Here is a 25,060-nt window from a genome sequence, read left to right on the forward strand (position 1 = left end):
CCCTCTTATCAATGTATACAGGGGCAGTCTCCAAGGCGAAGAAAGGCTTGCTCTCGTACTTTATGATTTCAATGAGGCAAATCATACCGAGGCATTGGAGATCCCCCTGTACATTGAGGAGAGCAGACTGGGTAGAGGCTATGGATAGCCTGCGGCGTCTGGAGGAGTTGAGAGCGTTTGACGAAGGGAAAGACTCCTTGTGTTTCTCGGTTTGGTACCCGTGGCTTCAGTATAGAGAAACACAGCAATTCCAAACCTGGTTACTCACAGGCGCTCTATCACAATAAATATTCAAGAAGCCGGGATGGGCTCCCGGACACAGGAGTGGCGCGGCATCACAATACAGACCTTCTCCCCCCCCCCCCCCCCATTTCCCCATGTCTTCTCCTCCTTCCCTTTTTCTCTACCTATCTTTCTCTCCCTCTCTCTATATCTCTTTCTCACCTAATTGATATACATAGGGTCATGTTTTCATACCTATTGAACCAGACTATACAGAAGGAGTTGCCTTTAACACTTTACACGGAATAAATATAAAGATAGAAGATTATTACATGTTAAAATTAAGATGTTCTATAGGATGTTTTACAGATTTTACCTTCCACATGATTTGCGATACATTTCATAGTACCATACGTTTTACGAGACTTCAAGACATAGGTTATTTTATAATCTTCATATGCTGTAACATTGGGTAACATGAAAGACCCTTATGCATTTCTTATCTTCTGTTATATGAAAACTTTTGAAATAATAAAGAAATATTAAACGAAAAATGGTGAGAACAGTCAAGGACAATCCACAGACTACCTCCAAAGACCTGCAGCATCATCTTGCTGCAGATGGTGTCAATGTGCATCGGTCAACAATACAGCGCACGTTGCACAAGGAGAAGCTGTATGGGAGAGTGATGGCAAAGAAGCCGTTTCTGCAAGCACGCCACAAACAGAGTCGCCTGAGGTATGCAAAAGCACATTTGGACAAGCCAGTTACATTTTGGAAGAAGGTCCTGTAGACTGATGAAACAAAGATTGAGTTGTTTGGTCATACAAAAAGGCGTTATGCATGGAGGCAAAAAAAACACGGCAGTCCAAGAAAAGCACTTGCTACCCACAGTAAAATTTGGTGGAGGTTCCATCATGCTTTGGGGCTGTGTGGCCAATGCCGGCACCGGGAATCTTGTTAAAGTTGAGGGTCGCATGGATTCAACTCAGTATCAGCAGATTCTTGACAACAATGTGCAAGAATCAGTGACGAAGTTGAAGTTACACAGGGGATGGATATTTCAGCAAGACAATGATCCAAAACAGACTGGCAAGAATGGTGCCAGCTTTAATGAGACAGAATCTAAATCTTAAAGTGTAAAATCCAGACAAAAGTTCCATGTGAAGACAACCAAAAAAAAACCCCAACAAGTTGAACATCTAGTTATAATTATTCTACAACCAGTGACTAGTAAAATCTGTGACTTCTCTGCATTTAGTGGTCACTACTCACCTGTGCGGTTATCTGTAGGAATCTCCTCTTTACACCGCTCATCACCCCTCACATATGTCTCTGTAGTATTAATATGGGGCAGATCTTCACCCTGAAACAAATATTGTAAAAGTCACAAATAGATGGAGATGTTTGGGGGAATGATTTTGAAAAACAACGAAGATGAAACAAAATCCAACCTATTGGTTCCTTATTCCAACCAGCAGTCTCCATAACCAGAAAATTGTGAGAAGATCCAGAAATATCTAATGTCTATGATCAGCTTTATGCTGTCATTAAAGCTGGGCAGGGAAGAGTTACAGAGGATCAGCCTTGCAGCTTGGCAGCTAGGCAAGGGAGAGTTAAAGAGGGTCAGCCCTGCAGCTGGACAGGTGAGAGTTACAGAGCATCAGTCCTGCAGCTGGGCAGGGGAGAGTGACAGAGGGTGCGCCTGCAGCTGGGCAGAGGAGTTACAGAGGGTCAGCCCTGCAGCTGGGCAAAGGAGATACAGAGGGTCAGTCCTCCAACTGGGCAGGGGAGGGTTACAGAGGGTCAGCCCTGCAGCTGGGCAGGGGAGAGTTACAGAGGATCGGCCCTGCAGCTGGGCAGGGGAGGGCTACAGAGGGTCAGCCCTGCAGTTGGTCAGGGGAGAGTAGCAGAGGGTCAGCCTTGCAGTATATGCGGCTGCGCAATATGTTACGGATGTCCTGCAGCCGCACGTAACTGCATGTCGATTATTCATGTGGCAAATCCCGCCTCTCCACTATGGAGATACAGTGCGGGACTTCCGCAAGTAAGTTGCAAGAGTGTCTGCTGGAATCCCGCAGCAATGGATAGCTGCTGATTCTGGCCAGCTGCTGCGGGAAACCTGCGGACAAACCTGTGGATATATCTGCAGGTAAAATGTCACGTGGAGAGAGAGTGAAAGTGAGTGAGAGAGAGATTTTTGTGGCCAGAATTGAATTTCCATTTGATCTGGGCATGCCCACGCTAAAAAAAACATCTGTCGCCTGATTCCGTCATTTCATGGATGACAACGGATTCCTGCGCCCATAAGCTTCCATTATATCTAACGACGGACGCCGATGGATCCGTCCCTGTTTGTTTTTTTCGATGCACACTAAAAACGTTGCATTTTGCGATTTTGCGTTGCTTCCGTCCGACGGTCAGTCATTCCACGACTGATACGTCACGGGAAGGATGCATCGCAAGCCCATCATCCACAATCCGTCATTAATACAATTCTATGGGGAAAAAACTGAATCCTGCAAATTATTTTGCTGGATATTGTATTTTCTCAAGGAGACAGATTGCAACTGATGGAAAAACACGGAAGTGTGAAAGCAGCCTAAGGGATGAGCTCTACCGCAGTATTCAGCTGCAGGGCATAACGGAGCTCCACATGTTCTCAGAACTAATGCTGACATTTTCCCTTATACGTTGCTTACATTCAGGGGATCCAATATCACCGGATATTTTTCCTTGATCGCACCATTCTCAGTATACTCTTCACACCATTACATGTAAGAACCACATGAGTTCGGTAATTTTAGAAATACTCGTGCTGAGACAGTTACAGTATATGAGGCACTGGAGATTGCTCAAACTTCCCTGAAAACTGATCGCTCCGATTTATGCTGCACTCTGCGGTCATGTGTCTAATAAGGCTAAGTTCACACAGGGCATCTTTTGTAACTACAAAGATGGAACGTTTTTGCAGTGTTTTTGTCCCAAAAAAACGCACCAAAAACGCAATGAGTTTTTGCAGCGTTTTTAGAGCGTTTTGCCCAATGCTTTTTAAGTAAAATCTAATGACTGGAGGGCTAAAAAACGCAGCAAGAAGAATTGACATGCTGCATCTTGAAAAATGCAGTCAAGATGCCCAGTGTGGACAGCAAAATAGAAATCTCATAGACTTTGCTGGCAGAAGGAAATGCATGCATTTAGGTGAATCTTTGTGACCTCAAAAACGCAGCAAAAGATGCCCTGTGTGAACTTAGCCTAAATGTCAGATGTGAGTGTGAAAGTGTCTCTAATTAGTGCCCATTCAGTGTATAATACTGGAGGAAATAATAAGCCTGGACACAAGACCTTCACAGCCGTCTACACATCATAAGGAGATTTCATGACACCTTCTCTCCATCTACCTGATCATCCTGAGGAACATCTGCAGTTTCTTGTTTACAGTCCTGTGGAAGAAGAGGACGGGGACATCTCTCTGGTGTTGTCCTCTCACTGGATAGAACTGGAGGAAACACATACAGGGATTGAATTCATTCTTTACATACAGATAATTATCAGCCGTGTGTATTTAGTCCTGTCTATTACCTGGTGATGTGAGGGGCTGGAGAACCTCTATCATGACGTCCTTGTACAGATCTCTGTGTCCTTCTAAATACTCCCACTCCTCCATGGAGAAATAGACGGTGACATCCTGACACCTTATAGAAACCTGACACATACAATGATACCGTCATCCCCCGATCCCTTCATAGTGTTACTGTATAATGTCCCAGCATTGCCAGCAGTGTCACCTCTCCAGTCAGCAGCTCAATCATTTTGTAGGTGAGTTCTAGGATCTTCTGGTCATTGATGGCTTCATGTATCAGGGGGTGAGGTGGAGGTCCTGTGATTGGGCTCAGGGGTCTTCCCCATCCCTCAGACACAGGGTCCTGACAGAGCTCACTAGAGGTCTTCTTCACTACTGTGTAATCCTGGTTATGGAGAGACACATTAATAAATCTCACTACAGACATTTCCAGAGTCCTCACCTCTCCAGTTCTGTCCATCTGTTATTCCCATAGATAAGAATGATGTAATGTGACGTCAGTTTAGCTCTGGCAGGCAATGACAGGGATACAGTAAAGAGGCACACAATTTTTCAGTCCAAACTCAGAGTTTTATTCACACTGGTAGCAAAGAAAAAACAGAATCGTACATCAGATGGGAATGCAAAAGAAAAGTCCAGTTTGTTATCCAGCATATTTTAGGGCTCGGACGTGCCAGCCCTTTCAGGTATGAAGTTCCCACAAAACACATTTCAGCTTTCTCAGCCAAAACACCACTCTCCACTGATGTCTATTTATGCTGTCCTAACTCCTTCAGCTGTGCAACCTCGGTGTTGCCCCAAAAACCTGGAATAGCAGAGAAGATCCAGGCCAGGGTTTGACCTTCTCCTTGTTGCTCACCAGTGTGAGAAACAATTCCTGAGAGAAATATATCTTCCATATACCCCTCGCTGCATCACAATTTTCTAATAATTATTTAATGCTCTAAATTGTTTTTTTCATTTCGTTTGAAGAATTTACCATAACTTGTATTTTTTTCCTTTACATTTTGTCAATAAAAAAAAAAGAAAATAGCTACTTTCGTGTGTGCGTTTTCAGATGTATAAGAAGATTTTCTTTCTTTTTAAAACATTTCCCACATTCTGAACATGAAAATGGTTTCTCCCCTGTGTGAGTTCTTTGATGTCTGACAATATCTGATTTCAACTTAAAACATTTCCCACATTCTGAACACGAAAATGGCTTCTCTGCTGTGTGAATTCTCTGATGTGTAACAAGATGTGCTTTTTGGTTAAAACATTTCCCACATTCTGAACAAAAAAATGGCTTCTCCCCTGTGTGACTTCTCTGATGTCTAACAAGATGTGATTTCTCTGAAAAACATTTCCCACATTCTGAACAAGAAAATGGTTTCTCCCCTGTGTGAATTTTTTTATGTGTAACAAGATTTGCTTTCCAATTAAAACACTTCCCACATTCTGAACATGAAAATGGTTTATTCCCTTTGTAAGCCATTTTATGTTCAATAGTGCTGTGTCTTTGTTTTGTCTTTGATGAAGCAGAAAAAAGGACCTGTTGAAAAGGATCAGATGACCGTTTTTTTCTGAGAAGGTCTTGATGTGTATCTGACCTAATCACATGTTCTTCACAAGTATTTGGTGTGATGCTAAGATTATCTGCTGAAAAATCAGTGAATATCAGATGTCCCTCTGAGCTCCTAGTGCAGTTATCTGCCAAGAATAAAAATGATTTTATTATTTATCAGTAGGTTTGCATTGGAATTATATAACTATTTATATTGTATACAGTAGCATGCAAACGTTTGAGCAACCTTCATCAAAATTACTGTTATTCAAAACATTTAAGCAAGTTGAAAATTAACTGATCTCTAAAAGGCACAAAGTTAAAGATGACTTCTTTTTGTATTATAGCCAAAACAAACATATATTTTCATCTTTTACATTTTAAAAATAAGGAAAATGGGCTGATGCAAATGTTTGCGCACCCTTGTAAACCACAGCCACAGATTTTCAATGAAATTCAGATCAAGTGACTGGAAGGGCATTTTGTAAAATCTTTGGCTTGCGCCTTTTGAGGTTGTCTATTGTGGATTTTGATATGTTTTTAGGATCATTATCCATTTGTAGAAGCCATGCTCTTTTCAACTTCAGCTTTATTTTACAGATGGTGTGATGTTAAAATTGAATTTAATCCATTTTTCCATCTACCCTTGACATACAGTCAGGTCCAGAAATATTTGGACAGTGACACAAGTTTTGTTATTTTAGCTGTTTACAAAAACATGTTCAGAAATACAATTATATATATAATATGGGCTTAAAGTGCACACTCCCAGCTGCAATATGAGAGTTTTCACATCCAAATCGGAGAAAGGGTTTAGGAATCATAGCTCTGTAATGCATAGCCTCCTCTTTTTCAAGGGACCAAAAGTAATTGGACAAGGGACTCTAAGGGCTGCAATTAACTCTGAAGGCGTCTCCCTCGTTAACCTGTAATCAATGAAGTAGTTAAAAGGTCTGGGGTTGATTACAGGTGTGTGGTTTTGCATTTGGAAGCTGTTGCTGTGACCAGACAACATGCGGTCTAAGGAACTCTCAATTGAGGTGAAGCAGAACATCCTGAGGCTGAAAAAAAAGAAAAAATCCATCAAAGAGATAGCAGACATGTTTGGAGTAGCAACATCAACAGTCGGTTACATTCTGAGAAAAAAGGAATTGACTGGTGAGCTTGGGAACTCAAAAAGGCCTGGGCGTCCACGGATGACAACAGTGGTGGATGATCGCCGCATACTTTCTTTGGTGAAGAAGAACCCGTTCACAACATCAACTGAAGTACAGAACACTCTCAGTGAAGTAGGTGTATCTGTCTCTAAGTCAACAGTAAAGAGAAGACTCCATGAAAGTAAATACAAAGGGTTCACATCTAGATGCAAACCATTCATCAATTCCAAAAATAGACAGGCCAGAGTTAAATTTGCTGAAAAACACCTCATGAAGCCAGCTCAGTTCTGGAAAAGTATTCTATGAACAGATGAGACAAAGATCAACCTGTACCAGAATGATGGGAAGAAAAAAGTTTGGAGAAGAAAGGGAACGGCACATGATCCAAGGCACACCACATCCTCTGTAAAACATGGTGGAGGCAACGTGATGGCATGGGCATGCATGGCTTTCAATGGCACTGGGTCACTTGTGTTTATTGATGACATAACAGCAGACAAGAGTAGCCGGATGAATTCTGAAGTGTACCGGGATATACTTTCAGCCCAGATTCAGCCAAATGCCGCAAAGTTGATCGGACGGCGCTTCATAGTACAGATGGACAATGACCCCAAGCATACAGCCAAAGCTACCCAGGAGTTCATGAGTGCAAAAAAGTGGAACATTCTGCAATGGCCAAGTCAATCACCAGATCTTAACCCAATTGAGCATGCATTTCACTTGCTCAAATCCAGACTTAAGACGGAAAGACCCAGAAACAAGCAAGACCTGAAGGCTGCGGCTGTAAAGGCCTGGCAAAGCATTAAAAAGGAGGAAACCCAGCGTTTGGTGATGTCCATGGGTTCCAAACTTAAGGCAGTGATTGCCTCCAAAGGATTCGCAACAAAATATTGAAAATAAAAATATTTTGTTTGGGTTTGGTTTATTTGTCCAATTACTTTTGGCCTCCTAAAATGTGGAGTGTTTGTAAAGAAATGTGTACAATTCCTACAATTTCTATCAGATATTTTTGTTCAAACCTTCAAATTAAACGTTACAATCTGCACTTGAATTCTGTTGTAGAGGTTTCATTTCAAATCCAATGTGGTGGCATGCAGAGCCCAACTCGCGAAAATTGTGTCACTGTCCAAATATTTCTGGACCTAACTGTATTCCCTATGCCATTGACTGCAACACAACCCCAGAGCATGATTGATCCACCCCCCTGCTTCATGGTTGGCGATATGTTACATAGTTACATATTTTGAAAAAGACCTAGGTCCATCTAGTTCAACCTTCAATCCACCAATTACCGTATTTTTCGCTTTATAAGACGCACTTTTGTTCCCCCAAATTTTGGGGGAAAGTAGGGGGTGCGTCTTATAATCCGAATATATGGATGTGTGTGTGTGTGTGTATATATATATACTGCAGGGTCCTGGGGAGATGGGGGCAGCTCTGGAGAGGTGCTGGGGGCTGGTCAAAGCTGCAGGAGGGAGCCTTTGATCTCCTGCTCCCGCTCATATAATATGCACTGCCGCTGTCCATCAACGTGGTGCTGAAACCGCACCGCGGTGATGGGCTGGGGCAGCGGCGCATATTATATCTGCCTGCGCCCCCGTTTGATGGCACATGATCCCCACTGTGTTAGATATGGCCCCCATACTGCTGCCCATAGTAAAATAAAAAAAGCTTTACTTACCTCTAGCGCTGATCTCCCGGTGTCTCTGCTGCTGTCATCAGGCACGCAGAGATGATATCACTCTGCTGTGCCGATCACATGACCGGCACCGAGAACCAGGAAGTGTAGGAGGAGGAGCAGCACGCCGGGAGACACAAGGAGGGATAGCGCTTAGAAGGTAAGGAAAGAGTGTTTTATTTAACTATGGGCAGCAGTATGGGGGCCATATCTAACACAGGGGAGGTGTGCCATCTATAGTGGCCATGGGCAGCACACATGGGGGCCATATCTAACACAGGGGAGGTGTGCCATCTATAGGGGCCATGGGCAGCACACATGGGTGCCATATCTAACACAGGGGTGGTGTGCCATCTATAGGGGCCATGGGCAGCACACATGGGGGCCATATCAAACACAGGGGAGGAGGAGACCTGTGCCAGCTGTAGGAGGCGTGTGCCATCTATAGGAGACCTGTGCCAGCTGTAAGAGACGTGTTCCATCTATAGGAGACCTGTGCCAGCTGTAGGGGACGTATGCCAGCTATAGGGGATGTGTACCAGCAATATGAGACTTGTAACAGGCTGCCAGCAATAGGGGACGCATGCCAGCACAGGGGGACATGTGTCATAAATAGGGGACATGTGCCAGCAATAGGGGATGTGTGTCATCAATGGGGGACATGTGGCATCACTGGGGGACGTGTCCCAGCACAAGGGGGCTATATTCAATATAAGGGGGCCATATCCAGATTAAGGGGGGCTAATTTTAGGATGGGGGGCTATGAGGGACATATACCCTATATGATTTGTTAGATGGACACTACCATTATAAGATGCACCCCATTTAACATTAAAAAAAAATTCTCTTTTCCTTCACCAAATTTGGGGGTGCGTCTTATAATCAGGTGCGTCTTATAAAGCGAAAAATACGGTATACATTTTGTCACTAAGTCACTTATAACAAACAATGTTGTGTGTACTGAGAAAATCATCCAGCCCTTTTTTTAAAAGCTGTTATAGTATCTGAAATTACTACCTCTTGTGGTAGGGCATTCCATAGTCTGGCTGCTCTAACTGTAAAGAACCCTTTCCTATTTAGCTGCCGGAATTGCTTTTCTTCCACTCATAGTGAATGCCCCCTGGTCCTTAGTATTGTCTTTGGAAGGAATAAGTTATGTGCCAGTCCTTTATATTTACCACACATGTATTTATACATATAAATGAGATCTCCTCTGAGACGTCTTTTTTTCTAAGCTAAACATTTCTAAGTTTTTCAAGCTCTCATCATATGGGAGGCCTTCCATTCCATGTAGCAGTCTGGTTACCCGCCTTTGAACTGACTCTAGCTTCCAAATGTCCTTTTTAAAATGTGGAGCCCAAAACTGGATCACATATTCTAGATGTGGCCTTACAAGTGATTTATATGTTCTTTTCCTGAAATTGTGTTCCCTTTTTCCTCCATGCATACCTTTGATCATTGTGGCCAAAGAGTTATTTTTTAACCTCATCAGTCCAAAGAACTTGTTTCCAAAATGCAACACGCTTGTTTAGATCTTCTTTTGTATACTACTGATGCTGAATTTTATGGTGAGGATGCAGGAGAGATTTTCTTCTGATGACTCTTACACAAAGGCCATATTTGTGCAGGTGTCTCTGAACAGAAGAAGAATGTACCACAACTTGAGTCTGCCAATCTTCCAGAAGGTCTTTTGCAGTCAAGCGGGGGTTCTAATTTGTCTCTCTAGCAATCCTACAAGCAGCTCTCACAGAAATAGTTTGCTGTTCCAGACCTTATCTTGACCTCCACTATTTCTGTTAACTGCCATTTCTTAATTAGATTTCAAACTGAGGAAAGAGCACCTGGGCCTCCACCATTTTCATTTTCAGAGTGCTAGGCAGCTGCTTAGATTAACCCATGGCTGCTTGTTTTGGCACAAGGTCAGAGGAGGCTGTTTTTTATAAAGCTGGGAAATTTGCATCACCTGGCCTTTCCTAACGATGATAGTGAACAAGTCATAACCCTAACAGGCTAATTAAGGTCTGAAACCTTAGACCAGGGTTCCCCAACTCCAGTCCTCGAGGGCCGCCAACAGTGCATGTTTTCAGGATTTCCTTAGCATTGCATGGGTGTTGGAATCATCACCTGTGCAGGTGATTAAATTATCACATGTGCAATACTAAGGAAATCCTGAAAACATGTACTGTTGGCGGCCCTCGAGGACTGGAGTTGGGGACCCATGCCTTAGACAAAGCTGTCTGGACACACATCTCCTAGTCTGCCCAAACGTTTGGATCATTGCATCACCCCATTCTCCTTTTAGTAATTTTTAAAATGTAAAAGATGAATATAATTTATTTTCTAAAATACAAAGTAAATATGTCCTCTTTAACTTTATGCCTTTTAGAGATCAATTTATCTTCAACTTGCTTAACTGTTCAGAATAACAATAATTTTGACCAAGTGTAGAGATAACTGTATAGATCAGTATTTATAGCATTTATAGAAGAATGATATTGAGGTTTTTAAAAGGAGAAAATTCTCTTGTACATAACAGTGAAGCCTGTGGCTGACTGGTAATGTTTATTTAGAGACATCCCTTGACCACAAGGACCTGTGATGGGCCGGACTGTAAATTGGTATCTCTATAAATCACAGAAAAAATACTCCTAAAATTTTTCGTTAAACTTTTATTGAATATCAATATATTGAAAACGTGAAGTGAAGGTGGGGGGTGTTCAGAAAAACATAAAATAATTATCATCCAGATCCAATAGTTAACCATGCATTGAAAAAAAGACTTATATAAATTGTAAATTTATATATAGATTTGGCATATATCTCTCAAATACAGAAACTTGGACTATATGTATTATTTGTAGAACAATGTAAAAAAAAAATAATTATAGAGTACTGTAGTAGGATAAAGTAAACATACAGTATTCTTTTCATGTAAAAAAAAAGCATAAACAATTTAGCCCTAGGGTAACAGGGTAACATTTCTTGGGGCTAAATTGTTTATTTTAGGAGTATTTTTTCTGTGATTTATATTTTCGGGTTACTCCCTTTTGATAGTTTTTTCTGTGAATCGTTTAAATTGGTATCTCCTTTTCAGCAACTCAGAAATGGATTATGGATACAGGGAAGAAACCTTCCTAGATGATCATGTAAAAAAGCATTTTTTTAGCACAAAGGGGCCAATTTATCAAACTGTTTATAATAGTTTTCTGGCACAGAACACAGAAAAGTCGCAAACCTTTTGCTCAAAGTGTCACAAAACTCTAGTAATTTTTGACATTTTCACGCCAGTCTCAGCCAAGTCCACCAAAGTGAGTGCAGCATTGACAAGGCTTGGTGGTATCCACCAAATCCCTCAAGAGTTATGCCACTGTAGTAGCATAACTGACGCCCATCAAAAATGTTGCTCTGGTCGATCCCTAACTTTAATACCATTTCTGGCAAGACTCTTGATTCTGAGATGTGCCAAATTCATTAAATTTCAAACACATCGTAATGAATTCAGCATAACTTACCCCACCGCAGCTCTTCATTAAGAAGACGGGAATCACCATGCCAACATTAATGAAACAGTCTCTAAATCTTAAAACACTCATCCCCAACAAATCTGTCACTTCTCTGCATTTAGTGATCACTACTCACCTGGGCGGTTATCTGTAGGAATCTCCTCTTTACACCACTCATCACCTATCACATATGTCTCTGTAGTATTCATATGGGTCAGATCTTCATCCTGAAATAAATGTTTTAAAAGTCACAGACAAATGGAGATGTTTGGTGAAATGATTTGAAAAACAACAAAGATCAAACAAAATCCAACCTGTCGCCTCCTAATTGTAACCAGCAGTCTCGGTAACCAGAAAATTGTGAGAAGATCCAGACAACATCTAATGTCTATGATCATCTTTATCATGTCATCTGCACCAAGTATAAACCATACACTGAATGGCCACATTATTAGAGACCCCCATCAAGGAGCACGTTCGGCCTCCATCGGTCTTCAGAACTGCAGCAATTTGTGACGCCCTGGAGAATCCAGGTAGTCACAGATAGGCCCCTGCATTACACCATTCCCTCATTAGGTGACACACAGCCGACCTGAAACCCTAGTCACCCCCCTTTAGGGAAAGATAGACACACCAGTGGGCGTGACCAGGCAGTTGGTGCACGCCCACCTAGGGGTTTAGACAGCCCAGGGCAGGAAAACAGTAGTCTTATTCTGAAGTTCAAGTTGAGAGGAGGAGTGCTGGGGCTGGGTAGGGGCTGGGTAGGGGCCCTGGTGCCTTTGGCTAGGTGGCAGACGGTGGTCTCCATCAGCAGGAGACGGGAAGACAGCTTCGGTGGAACCGAGGTGGACCGGGACAGGGTAGTGGCTCGCCGGTACCGACACGGGGAACCGACCCGGAAACCGTAGCACAATGGGGGTACTCGGACCCTGAAGCCGGAAACCAGAAACGACTGGACTGGTTAATTAACCGATTGAGGCCAGGACTAGAGGTCCTGTCCCACCCAAAGTCCCTCATAGAAGACAACAGCGCACTGATTAGGGATAAGAGGTCACCGCCAGGGCCCATAGATCCCACGGGCCAGCGTCTGCGGGCACGGCTTCTTAGGCCACATCCAGCCGGGAGCGGACTCCTACGTTTCACACTAGGAAGTTATTTCTACTTAAAACAGTGCAGAGGACAGAGATAGAGACCACCAGCTGGACGGGGGACCCTGAATGCGACCGGCCGAGGCAACTGCCACCATCACCTTGGTTTACCAGAGACTTGTGTGTTTTACTAACAGTGAGTACACCTGCACCATCTTGCGGTTGCAATCCCCTTGCACCTCAGCCACCGGGTCCCAGGGCCACCATCCCTGCCCACAGAGGGGTTAACAACTTGCTGCGCAACATCTCCCCCGGGTGCCCCGTAACTGCAGCGGTGGTGTCCCAACTCACCACGCACCGTGGGTGGCGTCATGAACTTAATACGGCCCAGCCCGTACATATACGTCCCCCCTTTTATTCGGCGTGTCTGCGAGACCCTCAAGGCACCACCCCTGAAGGTCTGGGCCCGAGCAGCGCCGGCTGCTGGCACGGGGGCAGCACAAATTCATCACATCAGATTCCTCTAGGTGTTGAGATTGTTCCCCAGGAATACTGGTCACTGCCAACAGGATCATTACTTGCAGTTGCTGCAAATTAGATGGAGGAGCTGACATTCTTTGAACAACCTCATCTACCTTGGCACAGAGATGCTTTATATGATTAAGATCTGAGGACTGTGAAGGCCGGGGAAGGAAGAAGAAGTAATGTCATGTTCCTGGTGTAAAGAAATAGAAGATCCTGGTACCCAATGGAGAGACTTGCTGTGTGACATAAAGCTTTACATGTGATGCTGAAGGATATACTGGTATTAAAGGACTCTTATGCTAAGTACTGTCATTATATGGTTGATACTATGTTTTGTTGTAATTACTTTTATGTGAAAGTCATAGGAGAGTAGGCAGCTCGGCAAGGGACAGTTACAGGTGGGTCAGCCTCTCAGCTGGGCAGAGGAGAGTTACAGAGGGTCAGCCCTGCAGCTGGACAGGGGAGAGTTACAGCGAGTCAGCCCTGCAGTTGGCAGAGGAGAGTTACAAAGGGTCAGCCTCTTAGCTGGGCAGAAGAGAGTTACAGAGGGTCAGCCCTGCAGCTGGGCAAGGGAGCGTTACAGAGGGTCAGCCCTGCAGCTGGACAGGGGAGAGTTACAGCGAGTCAGCCCTGCAGTTGGGCAGAGGAGAGTTACAGAGGGTCAGACCTTCAGCTGGACAGGGGAGAGTTACAGCGCGTCAGCCCTGCAGTTGGGCAGAGAAGAGTTACATTGGGTCAGCCTCTCAGCCGGGCAGAGGAGAGTTACAGAGGGTCAGCCCTGCAGCTGGGCAGAGGAAGAGTTACAGAGGGTCAGCCCTGCAGCTGGGCAGAGGAAGATTTACAGAGGGTCAGCCCTGCAGCTGGGCAGAGGAGAGTTACAGAGGGTCAGTCCTGCAGCTGGTGGGAGTCTCTGGAGAGGTTTATAGTTGACTTATTTTATAAACAATAGACTGTAATTCTAGCACACATTTCCTATGTGGGGCTCTGTACAGTGACGTTGTGGCACCATGTACTGCTCATTGTTGCACTTGAGATGTGATATTATGTGTCCAAAAAACTAAGGAAAAAGAGTAAAGTTTTAATCTGTAAATAGACTCTGTAAATAGGCTGTTAGAGATCAGTTGTAGATTTAGGGGTACTTTGCACGCTGCGACATCGCTAGCCGATGCTAGCAATGCCGAGCGCGATAGTACCCACCCCCATCGCACATGCGATATCTTGTGATAGCTGCCGCAGCGAACATTATCGCTACGGCAGTTTCACATGCACTTACCTGCCCTGCAACGTCGCTCTGGCCGGCAACCCGCCTCCTTACTAAGGGGGCGGGTCGTGCAGCGTCATAGCGATGTCACACGGCAGGCAGCCAATAGAAGCGGAGGGGCGGAGATGAGCAGGACGTAAACATCCCGCCCACCTCCTTCCTTCCGCATAGCCGGCGGGACGCAGGTAAGATGTTCCTCGCTCCTGCAGCTTTACATGTTGCGACATCGTTACTGGCGCCGGATGTGAGTCACTTTCGATTTGACCCTGACAATATCGCAGTAGCGATGTCGTAGCGTGCAAAGTACCCCTTGGAGTTTGAGAGAGAGGAAATGAAATACAGAGACGCGAGGAGAAGGCCGGACCAGTGTGTGTGACAAGGAAGGATGAAGACATTGTGTTTCTAAAATGACCACTAAGAGGCCGAGAAACTGGAGTAAAGATGGTAGGATTTGGGGCCAGATTACATATCTGTTAATGAAGTAGAAGAAACAACTCTTGTGGATTTGAGCTGAAGGTCCAGAAAGGTAGCTAAGTGTTTGTGGGAAGCCTGAGGTGACAAGGACAGTGGCTAAGTATTACCCTGACTGACTGTACAGAGGAGTGGACTGCATGGAAAAGGAGTCAGGAAAAGTCCTATGAGGAAAAATAGAGGGTCAGTGAAAACTACTGGGTGTAACTGATGGAAACTGTATAAGTTATGTGCCTCCATTGGAAAAGAATATTGTATTTACAAGTAGAGATGAGAGGACAATATAAAGAAAATAAGAAAAATATTAAAGTGTAGGACGTTGACAAAAGGGCGGGATTGGCACCAAGAAGCAGAAGCGAGCAGATGTATGTGCAAGGGTGCGTGATGTTACCCTCCTAGCTGAAGGAGCGAACTCATTGCAGACTGTGAAGTGTGTGAGTCAAGTCGCTCCCATGAGCCACCGGCCGACACCGCTTGTCACAACTCTGAGTCCACGCCACATGGTGAAGCCGCAGATGCTGATGGTCAAAACCACAAGCCCAAGCTGTGTGGTCAAGCCACAGGCACTGCTTATAACCTCTCAAGGAAGATGACTGTATTAATGGGTGACTTGACAATCGTTAATTGGGTTACATCTTTTTCTGGTAAAGGAGTGTTATTACAAGGTGGTTCTTAGGGTAACATGCTGCTAAGAGTTATGGTCATTGTACGTATAACCTGAATCCATATTTGATGAGTATTTTTAAGCTCATATACTGTACCCCGGGAACCTACATTGAGTTCCCAAGCCTCATATCAACCTGTGTAAATAATAAATACCATATAAAATCAACACTGCGTCATCCTTCTAAGGCTAGGTTCACATTTCCATTGTTTTGCATCAGTCACAATCCGTCGCCTTGAGGAATTACGGTATCCTGCAAAATATTTTTCAGGAATCCAGTTTTTCCCCATAGACTTCTATTAGTGACGGATTGCGACTGATGATGCTGCGTTGCATCCGCTGCGTCGAGGTCAGTCGTTTTTTAACTGACCGCCGGGCGGGAGCAACGCAGCCTGTAACGTTTTTTGAGCAGCGCAATCCGTAGGATTTTGCTGCGCATGCTCTCTCTGGCTCCCTGCACCCATAACCAGGATACACATCGGGTAACCAAACAATGCGCTTTGGTTAGTTACCCGATATTTACAGTGGTTACGTGTGCAGGGAGCCAGAGCTAAGCGGTGTACGCTGGTATCCAAGATAAATATCGGATAACCAAGCAAAAAGAGCTTTGCTTTTAGTTACCCGATATTTACCCTGGATACGTGTGCAAGGAGGCCGACACTTCCCCGCTCGGCTCTGCCCCCTCCCGCACTCCGCATGTGTACACACTCACACACACTCACTTGTCCCCAGCCGTGCAGTCCCCGCTGCACTGATGTCCTCAGCGCCATGGCCCCGCTCGGCTCCGCCCCCTCGCGCTCCACCCCCCGCACACAACGGAGTCCGACAATGATTTCTGTTCTTTGTCATCCGTTGTACAACGCATCAGTCACATGCGTCAAGCAACGCATGTGACTGATGCAAAACAACGGAAATGTGAACCTAGCCTAAGTGTGTTGCATTTTGGACCTGTTTCTTACATACACATCATAGGGAAATTTCATGACACCTTCCCTCCATCTACCTGATCATCCTGAGGAACATTGAGATTTTCTTCTTTACAGTCCTGTGGAAGAAGAGGACGGGGACATCTCTCTGGTGTTGTCCTCTTTCTGGATACAACTGTAGGAAACACATACAGGGACTGAAATCATTCTTTACATACAGATAATTATAGTCCATGTGTATTTAGTCCTGTCTATTACCTGGTGATGTGAGGGGCTGGGGAACCTCCATCATGACGTCCTTGTACAGATCTTTGTGTCCTTCTAAATACTCCCACTCCTCCATGGAGAAATAGACGGTGACATCCTGACACCTTATAGGAACCTGACACATACAATGATACCGTCATCCTCCGATCCCTTCATAGCGTTACTGTATAATGTCTCAGCATTCCCAGCAGTGTCACCTCTCCAGTCAGCAGCTCAATCATCTTGTAGGTGAGTTCTAGGATCTTCTGGTCATTGATGTCCTCATGTATCAGGGGGTGAGGTGGAGGCCCCGTGATTGGGCTCAGAGGTCTTCCCCATCCCTCAGACACAGGGTCCTGACAGCGATCACTAGAGGTCTTCTTCACTACTGTGTAATCCTGGATATGGAGAGACACATTAATAAATCTCACTACAGACATTTCCAGAGTCCTCACCTCTCCAGTTCTGTCCATCTGTTATTCCCATAGATAAGAATGATGTAATGTGACGTCATCAGAATCTCTCACCTCTCCAGTAAGCCAGAAGAGGATCTCTAAGGTGAGGTGTAATATCCTCTCCGCCATCTTGTCCCTGTCCCTATCCATCCTTGATGGGTCAATCAGGAAAATTCTCTTATATAGAAGATCTGAGAGGATCCGATATTGTAGGGACCTGAATGGGGAGAAGATGACGATGTAACATCAGAAAGATCCCATGTAAGAAATCTCCGGAGCTGTTACCGGCTTCACATGATCACTACATCCAGTCCTGGCCCCGTCCTGCCCCCGGTATAACACACAATCCAACTATAGTCACACACAGAGATTTATCACAGAATATCTACAATCCAGCACCAAAATCACAGAATAAATTTTAAAAGGAAAAATCTAAAATAGCTGAATCTTTAATAAATATTTCATAAAAAGTAGACACAGTTATAAAGTGCAGGAACATCCACAGATATTGGGATGGCAGAATCGGGGCCGTGGGGCACAGATGATAGAACATTAACCTCTTCTCCACCCACCCTGTTTTCACCTTCATGACCTGGCCAAATTTTTCTTTTCTGACCAGTCTCATTTTATATACTAAAATTACAAATTTTGAACGATACTTTTTGTATTTGTGAAAACATATCAGAAATTTGGTGCCGTTTTTGAAAATGTCAAACTTTTATTTTTTATGCTCTTAAACCAGTTATTCTGCAATATAGTTAACTTCCCACGTCTACTTTACATCAGCACCATTTTTAAAACATATTTTTGTTTGTTAGAACATTAGAAGGGTTAAAATTTTATCAGCAATTTCTCATTTTTCCAACAAAATTTACAAAACTTTTTTTAGGGACCACATTCTATTTGAAGTTAAATTTATTAACTCTTCAGGTGCTTTGCAAGAACTAAAGCATTGTGGAAGGAAAAAAATTAGTTTTTACATTTTCCCCCACAAATATGTTACTTTAGTCCCAAATTTTGCATTTTCACAAGAGTAACAAGAGAAAATTCACCATACAATTAGTTGTGGAAGTTCTCCTGAGTATTCTGATACCACAAGTGTGGTGTAAAACTACTGTTTGGGTGCATGACAGGGCACAGAAGGGAAGAAGCGCCATTTAACTTTTTGAATGCAAATTTGGCTGGAATTATTAGTGGTGCTATATCACGTTTGGAGAGCCCCTGATATGCCTTAATAATAGAGCTCCCCCACAAGTGACCCAATTTTGGAAACTAGACCCTCAAGGAATTTATCTAGATGAGTGCTAAGCACCTTTAACTCACAAGCAATAATGGGCGAACGCGAACCTCATGTTACTGTTTGGGTTTGGCTGCATAGGTAAAAATAAAAAAATGGTGATTAAAGCAGGACAGTTATTCTTAAGGAGTTCCACCACTGCTGTCACATTGCTTCCGGTTCCACTCAGTAAACCTTATGGATATTCACCAATTCCCTGCCCACCCTCTTTGTCGGCATCTGTGATTGGTTTCCCTCACATTACCTTTCTGGGTCCCCGAAGTGGAGTGTAAAAATAAATGATTGAAAAAAATGGATTTGGGTTCCCCGTATTTTGATACCCAGCACAGATAAAGCAGACAGCAGGAGGCTGCAGGCCCCAGCTGTATGCTTCATCTTGGTGGTGTATCAAAATACGGGGACTACACTTGGCTTTTTTTTTTTTTTTTTTATACCCAACCAAGATGGGACTGGTATTCAGAGGCTGGGGAGGCCCATGGTTATTAGCCCTCCCCAGCCTAACAATAATAGCCTACAGTTACCACAGAATTGGCTCATCCATAAGATGCGCGAATCCTGGCACTTACACGGCTCATCCCGATTGCGATAATATAAGAGGTTAATGACAGCTGTGATTTGTCAAAAAAACACAGCTGCTACAAAGGCCCAGATTAGTAATGGGTAGGGGTCTATGAGACCCCCCCACTACTAATCGTGTAAATAAAAATAAACACAAAACACAGAAAATGATCTACTAAAGCTAAGTACTATTATTAAAATTGGCCACCGAGGCTCATACTGAGCATCTTGGTTTTGTTCAACCTCTGCATCCAGTAAGGGAAATATATAGGGTAAAAGAGTCCCTGTTCCCTTCCCTTTCTCGACTCATGGGAATCTGGAACCTTTCAGAAATGTATGTATCAATATGTTTATGTCTATAGCAGTTTTCAAATTAAAATAAATATAGATATGTTTTCAGGGGATTTTGTTTAGTGAGAGAAATTTAATTGGTCACTATAAAAATATTACAGTGGTTCTATCCTAATTTGACATCCAAAACTTGCAGGTGTCTAGTAGCATTGATTTTATCATATATGCCAAAGGGACCTTTTGATCCAGGGCCCTAGGCGATTTGCATACATTAATCTGGTGAGCTTTTTACCTCAGTATTTGTAAGCCAAACCAAGGAGTGGAACAATCAGAGTAAAAAAATATTAGAAACACGGGCACCACTTCTGTATTATTTTACCCACCCCTGCTTTTGACTTACAAATACTGAGGTAAAAAGCTCATCAAATACTCAACATGTGCATGTGGCCTTAGGCTATGTTCACACTAGAAAAATGATTTTTCTTAAGAAATTTCTTGAGTGAAGGATTAGTGCACCTGCGTTAAAAAACGCACCAATAACGCAGGTGCGTTTTTGTGCGTTTTTGGTGCGTTTTTTTCAGGTTGCTCCCTGCGTTTTTTAATGCCTTTACAGCAATAAAGCATGTTGAAAATGGGAAAAAAAATAGATAATACAGAGATAGATAGATGATAGATAGATAGAGGGATAGATGGATTGATAGATAGATAGATAGATAATAGATATTTAGGGGAATAGATAGATATAGATAGATAATAGATAGATAGATAATAGATAAAGATAGATAATAGATATTTAGGGGAATAGATAGATAATAGATAATAGAGAGACAGACAGACAGACAGACAGACAGACAATAGAGGGATAGATATTCCAGCTTTATTTATGATGTCCCCCCCCCCACACATACTGCACTTCTCGCGGCCAGTAGTGTGTTCACATCACCGGCCGTGAGAAATGTCCTGGAGTCACCTCTGCACTCGCTCAGGGAGCGCATTCAGCATTCGCTCCCTGACCGAGGCTGTGTGGGGAACTGTCACACGCGGCTGGAGCAGGGCTGGAAGCGCCGCCGGACATCGCTGTGGATTACGTCGGAGCTGTGTGTTTGGGAGGGGTTAATAAACTGGAGAAAGAGGGGCTTTATGTCTTTTATTCAAAATAAAGGATTTTTTGGTGTGTGTGTGTGTGTTTCTTTACTTTCACTTACAGATTAGTGACGGCGAGTCATAGACACTGCCATTACTAATCTTGGACTTAGCGGCAGCTATTGGTTCCCGTTAACTCCTTATTACCTGGATTGCCACCGCATCACGGCATCTGGAAGAGCCGGGGACACTCCGGGACTGTCGCATAATGGATGCGACAGTTCCGGGGCAGCTGCGGCTGAGATTCTCGGCTGCAGGAGGAGGGGGAGGGCATTAACCCTGTCTCTCACCCTTTCCTGCCTGAGAATACCAGGCCGCCGCTGTGTGTTTACCCGGCTGGAAAGTAAAAATACAGCGGAGCACACGCTTTTTTTTTCGCTTTTTCTTCCTCTTCCTGTCCTAGTGACATCACTTCCCTGCAAAACGCAGGGCAGGGATGTACGCTATGTCCCGAAAATGCGAAATAAGGCGGGAATAACGCAGGTATAACGCACATCACTTGCTACCTGCGTTATTCCTGTGCTATTTCCTGATTACATTACAGTCAATGGAGTGAAATAACGCAGTTAGCTGCAGATAAGAAGTGACATGCGCATTCTTTTTCTTAAGAAAATCTACTGAAAGAATTTTCTTAAGAAAAAAACGCAGTGTGCGCACAGCTAATTTTTTTTGCCATAGGTTTTGCTGGGGAATGTCTGCAGAAAGCTTACAAGAATTTCTCAAGAAAATTCTGCAGCAAAAACTGACCAAAAGCGCAGCGTGTGAACATAGCCTTATAGTTCCATCCCCGACTCCTCATTATCGGCCACCACTGCAGACTTCTTCAGCTTCTCCTGTGTTTCCTATGTGCAGAGAGCCCTGATCCTTTCCACCAGCACTGAATCTTGTTCCCTCTGTCCCCGGCTCCTCATTAATGGTCAGCAGTACATACTTTTCCTCCACCTTCAGGACCTATTGAAGCGTGGCTTAACAGGAGCAAAACGTTCCACCTTCCATGCACCTTGCATTTGGTGATCTTATGGAATTAAAATAAAGAATCGTGGACACAAATGGTGAGTGCTGCTGCTTCAATTCTTCCCTTCAGCTCCTCATTACCGATCTCCAGTGTGAACTTCTCCTCCAGATTCTCCTGTGTTTCCTATGTCCTGGTCTTTTTCCCCAGCACTGAGTCCTGTTCCGTCCCTGGCCCCTCATTACCGTTCTCCAGTGAAGACTTCTCCTCCAGCTTCTCCTGTGTTTCGGGCTGTTTCCTATGTTTAGAGAGCCCCGGTCCTTTCCCCCAGCACTGAGTCCTGTTCCCTCCGTCCCCGGCCCCTCATTACCGGTCTCCAGTGCAGACTTCTCCTCCAGCTTCTCCTATTTCCGGCTGTTTCCTATGTGTACAGAGCCCCGGTCCTTTCCCCCAGCACTGAGTCCGTCCTGCTCCCTCCATCCCCGGCCCCTCATTCCCGGTCTCCAGTGCAGACTTCTCCTCCAGCTTACCCTATTTCCGGCTGTTTCCTATGTGCAGAGAGCCCCGGTCCTTTCCCCCAGCACTGAGTCCTGTTCCCTCCATCCCCGGCCCCTCATTGCCGGTCTCCAGTGCAGACTTCTCCTCCAGCTTCTCCTATTTCCGGCTGTTTCCTATGTGCAGAGAGCCCCGGTCCTTTCCCCCAGCACTGAGTCCTGTTCCCTCCGTCCCCAGCCCCTCATTACCGGTCTCCAGTGCAGACTTCTCTTCCAGCTTCTCCTGTGTTTCCTATGTGCAGAGAGCCCAGTTCCTTTCCCCCAGCACTGAGTCCTGTTCCCTCCATCCCCAGCCCCTCATTACCGGTCTCCAGTGCAGACTTCTCTTCCAGCTTCTCCTGTGTTTCCTATGTGTAGAGAGCCCCCATCCTTTCCCCCAGCACTGAGTCCTGTTCCCTCCGTCTCCAGCCCCTCATTACCAGTCTCCACTGCAGACTTCTCCAGCTTCTCCTGTGTTTCCGGCTCTTTCCTATGTGTAGACAGCCTCGGTCCTTTCCTCAGCACTGAGTCCTGTTCCCTCCGTCCCCTCATTACCGGTCTCCAGTGCAGACTTCTCCTCCAGCTTCTCCTGTGTTTCCGGCTGTTTCCTATGTGTAGAGAGCCCCGGTCCTTTCCCCCAGCACTGAGTCCTGTTCCCTCTGTCCCCGGCCCCTCATTACCGGTCTCCAGTGCAGACTTCTCCTCCAGCTTCTCCTGTGTTTCCCATGTGTAGAGAGCCCCGGTCCTTTCCCCCAGCACTGAGTCCTGTTCCCTCTGTCCCTGGCCCCTCATTACCGGTCTCCAGTGCAGACTTCTCCTCCAGCTTCTCCTGTGTTTCTGGCTGTTTCCTATGTGTAGAGAGCCCCGGTCCTTTCCCCCAGCACTGAGTCCTGTTCCCTCCGTCCCCAGCCCCTCATTACCGGTCTCCAGTGCAGACGTCTCCTCCAGCTTCTCCTGTGTTTCTGGCTGTTTCCTATGTGTAGAGAGCCCCGGTCCTTTCCCCCAGCACTGAGTCCTGTCCCCTCCGTCCCCTCATTACCGGTCTCCAGTGCAGACTTCTCCTCCAGCTTCTCCTGTGTTTCCTATGTGTAGAGAGCCCCGGTTCTTTCCCCCAGCACTGAGTCCTGTCCCCTCCGTCCCCTCATTACCAGTCTCTAGTGCAGATGTCTCCTCCAGCTTCTCCTGTGTTTCTGGCTGTTTCCTATGTGTAGAGAGCCCCAGTCCTTTCCCCCAGCACTGAGTCCTGTTCCCTCCGTCCCCTCATTACCGGTCTCCAGTGCAGACTTCTCCTCCAGCTACTCCTGTGTTTCTGGCTGTTTCCTATGTGTAGAGAGCCCCGGTCCTTTCCCCCAGCACTGAGCCCTGTTCCCTCCGTCCCCTCATTCCCGGTCTCCAGTGCAGACTTCTCCTCCAGCTTGTCCTGTGTTTCCGGCTGTTTCCTATGTGTAGAGAGCTCCGATCCTTGCCCCCAGCACTGAGTCCTGTTCCCTCCGTCCCCTCATTACCGGTCTCCAGTGCAGACGTCTCCTCCAGCTTCTCCTGTGTTTCTGGCTGTTTCCTATGTGTAGAGAGCCCCGGTCCTTTCCCCCAGCACTGAGTCCTGTTCCCTCTGTCCCCTCATTACCGGTCTCCAGTGCAGACTTCTCCTCCAGCTTCTCCTGTGTTTCTGGCTGTTTCCTATGTGTAGAGAGCCCCGGTCCTTTCCCCCAGCACTGAGTCCTGTTCCCTCCGTCCCCAGCCCCTCATTACCGGTCTCCAGTGCAGACTTCTCCTCCAGCTTCTCCTGTGTTTCCTATGTACAGAGAGCCCCGGTCCTTTCCCCCAGCACTGAGTCCTGTTCCCTCCAGCTCCTCATTATCGGTCTCCAGTGCAGACTTCTCCTCCAGCTTCTTCTGTGTTTCCGGCTGTTTCCTATGTGTAGAGAGCCCCGGTCCTTTCCCCCAGCACTGAGTCCTGTCCCCTCCGTCCCCGGCCCCTCATTACCGGTCTCCAGTGCAGACGTCTCCTCCAGCTTCTCCTGTGTTTCTGGCTGTTTCCTATGTGTAGAGAGCCCCGGTTCTTTTCCCCAGCACTGAGTCCTGTCCCCTCCGTCCCCTCATTACCGGTCTCCAGTGCAGACTTCTCCTCCAGCTTCTCCTGTGTTTCCGGCTGTTTCCTATGTGCAGAGAGCGCTGGTCCTTTCCCCCAGCACTGAGTCCTGTCCCCTCTGTCCCCTCCGTCCCCTCATTACCGGTCTCCAGTGCAGACTTCTCCAGCTTCTCCTGTGTTTCCTATGTGTAGAGAGCCCCGGTCCTTTCCCCCAGCACTGAGTCCTGTCCCCTCCGTCCCCTCATTACCGGTCTCCAGTGCAGATGTCTCCTCCAGCTTCTCCTGTGTTTCTGGCTGTTTCCTATGTGTCGAGAGCCCCAGTCCTTTCCCCCAGCACTGAGTCCTGTTCCCTCCGTCCCCTCATTACCGGTCTCCAGTGCAGACTTCTCCTCCAGCTTCTCCTGTGTTTCCTATGTGTAGAGAGCCCCGGTCCTTTCCCCCAGCACTGAGTCCTGTTCCCTCCGTCCCTTCATTACCGGTCTCCAGTGCAGACTTCTCCTCCAGCTTCTCCTGTGTTTCCTATGTGTAGAGAGCCCCTGGCCCTTTCCCTCAGCACTGAGTCCTGTTCCCTCTGTCCCCTCATTACCGGTCTCCAGTGCAGACTTCTCCTGCAGCTTCTCCTGTGTTTCCGGCTGTTTCCTATGTGCAGAGAGCCCCGGTCCTTTCCCCCAGCACTGAGTCCTGTTCCCTCCGTCCCCTCATTACCGGTCTCCAGTGCAGACTTCTCCTGCAGCTTCTCCTGTGTTTCCGGCTGTTTCCTATGTGTAGAGAGCCCCGGTCCTTTCCCCCAGCACTGAGTCCTGTTCCCTCCGTCCCCGGCCCCTCATTACCAGTCTCCAGTGCAGACTTCTCCTCCAGCTTCTCCTGTGTTTCCGG

At 45.7% G+C, this 25,060-nt stretch overlaps 1 pseudogene; it reads right to left on the reverse strand.

The window, feature by feature from the left end:
• LOC142312852 (uncharacterized) overlaps positions 1-25,060 on the reverse strand; it is an 82,117-nt pseudogene that overhangs the window by 18,479 nt on the left and 38,578 nt on the right.

This window comes from Anomaloglossus baeobatrachus, chromosome 5 (genome assembly GCF_048569485.1).
Source record: "Anomaloglossus baeobatrachus isolate aAnoBae1 chromosome 5, aAnoBae1.hap1, whole genome shotgun sequence".
Classification (NCBI taxonomy): Eukaryota; Metazoa; Chordata; class Amphibia; order Anura; family Aromobatidae; genus Anomaloglossus; species Anomaloglossus baeobatrachus.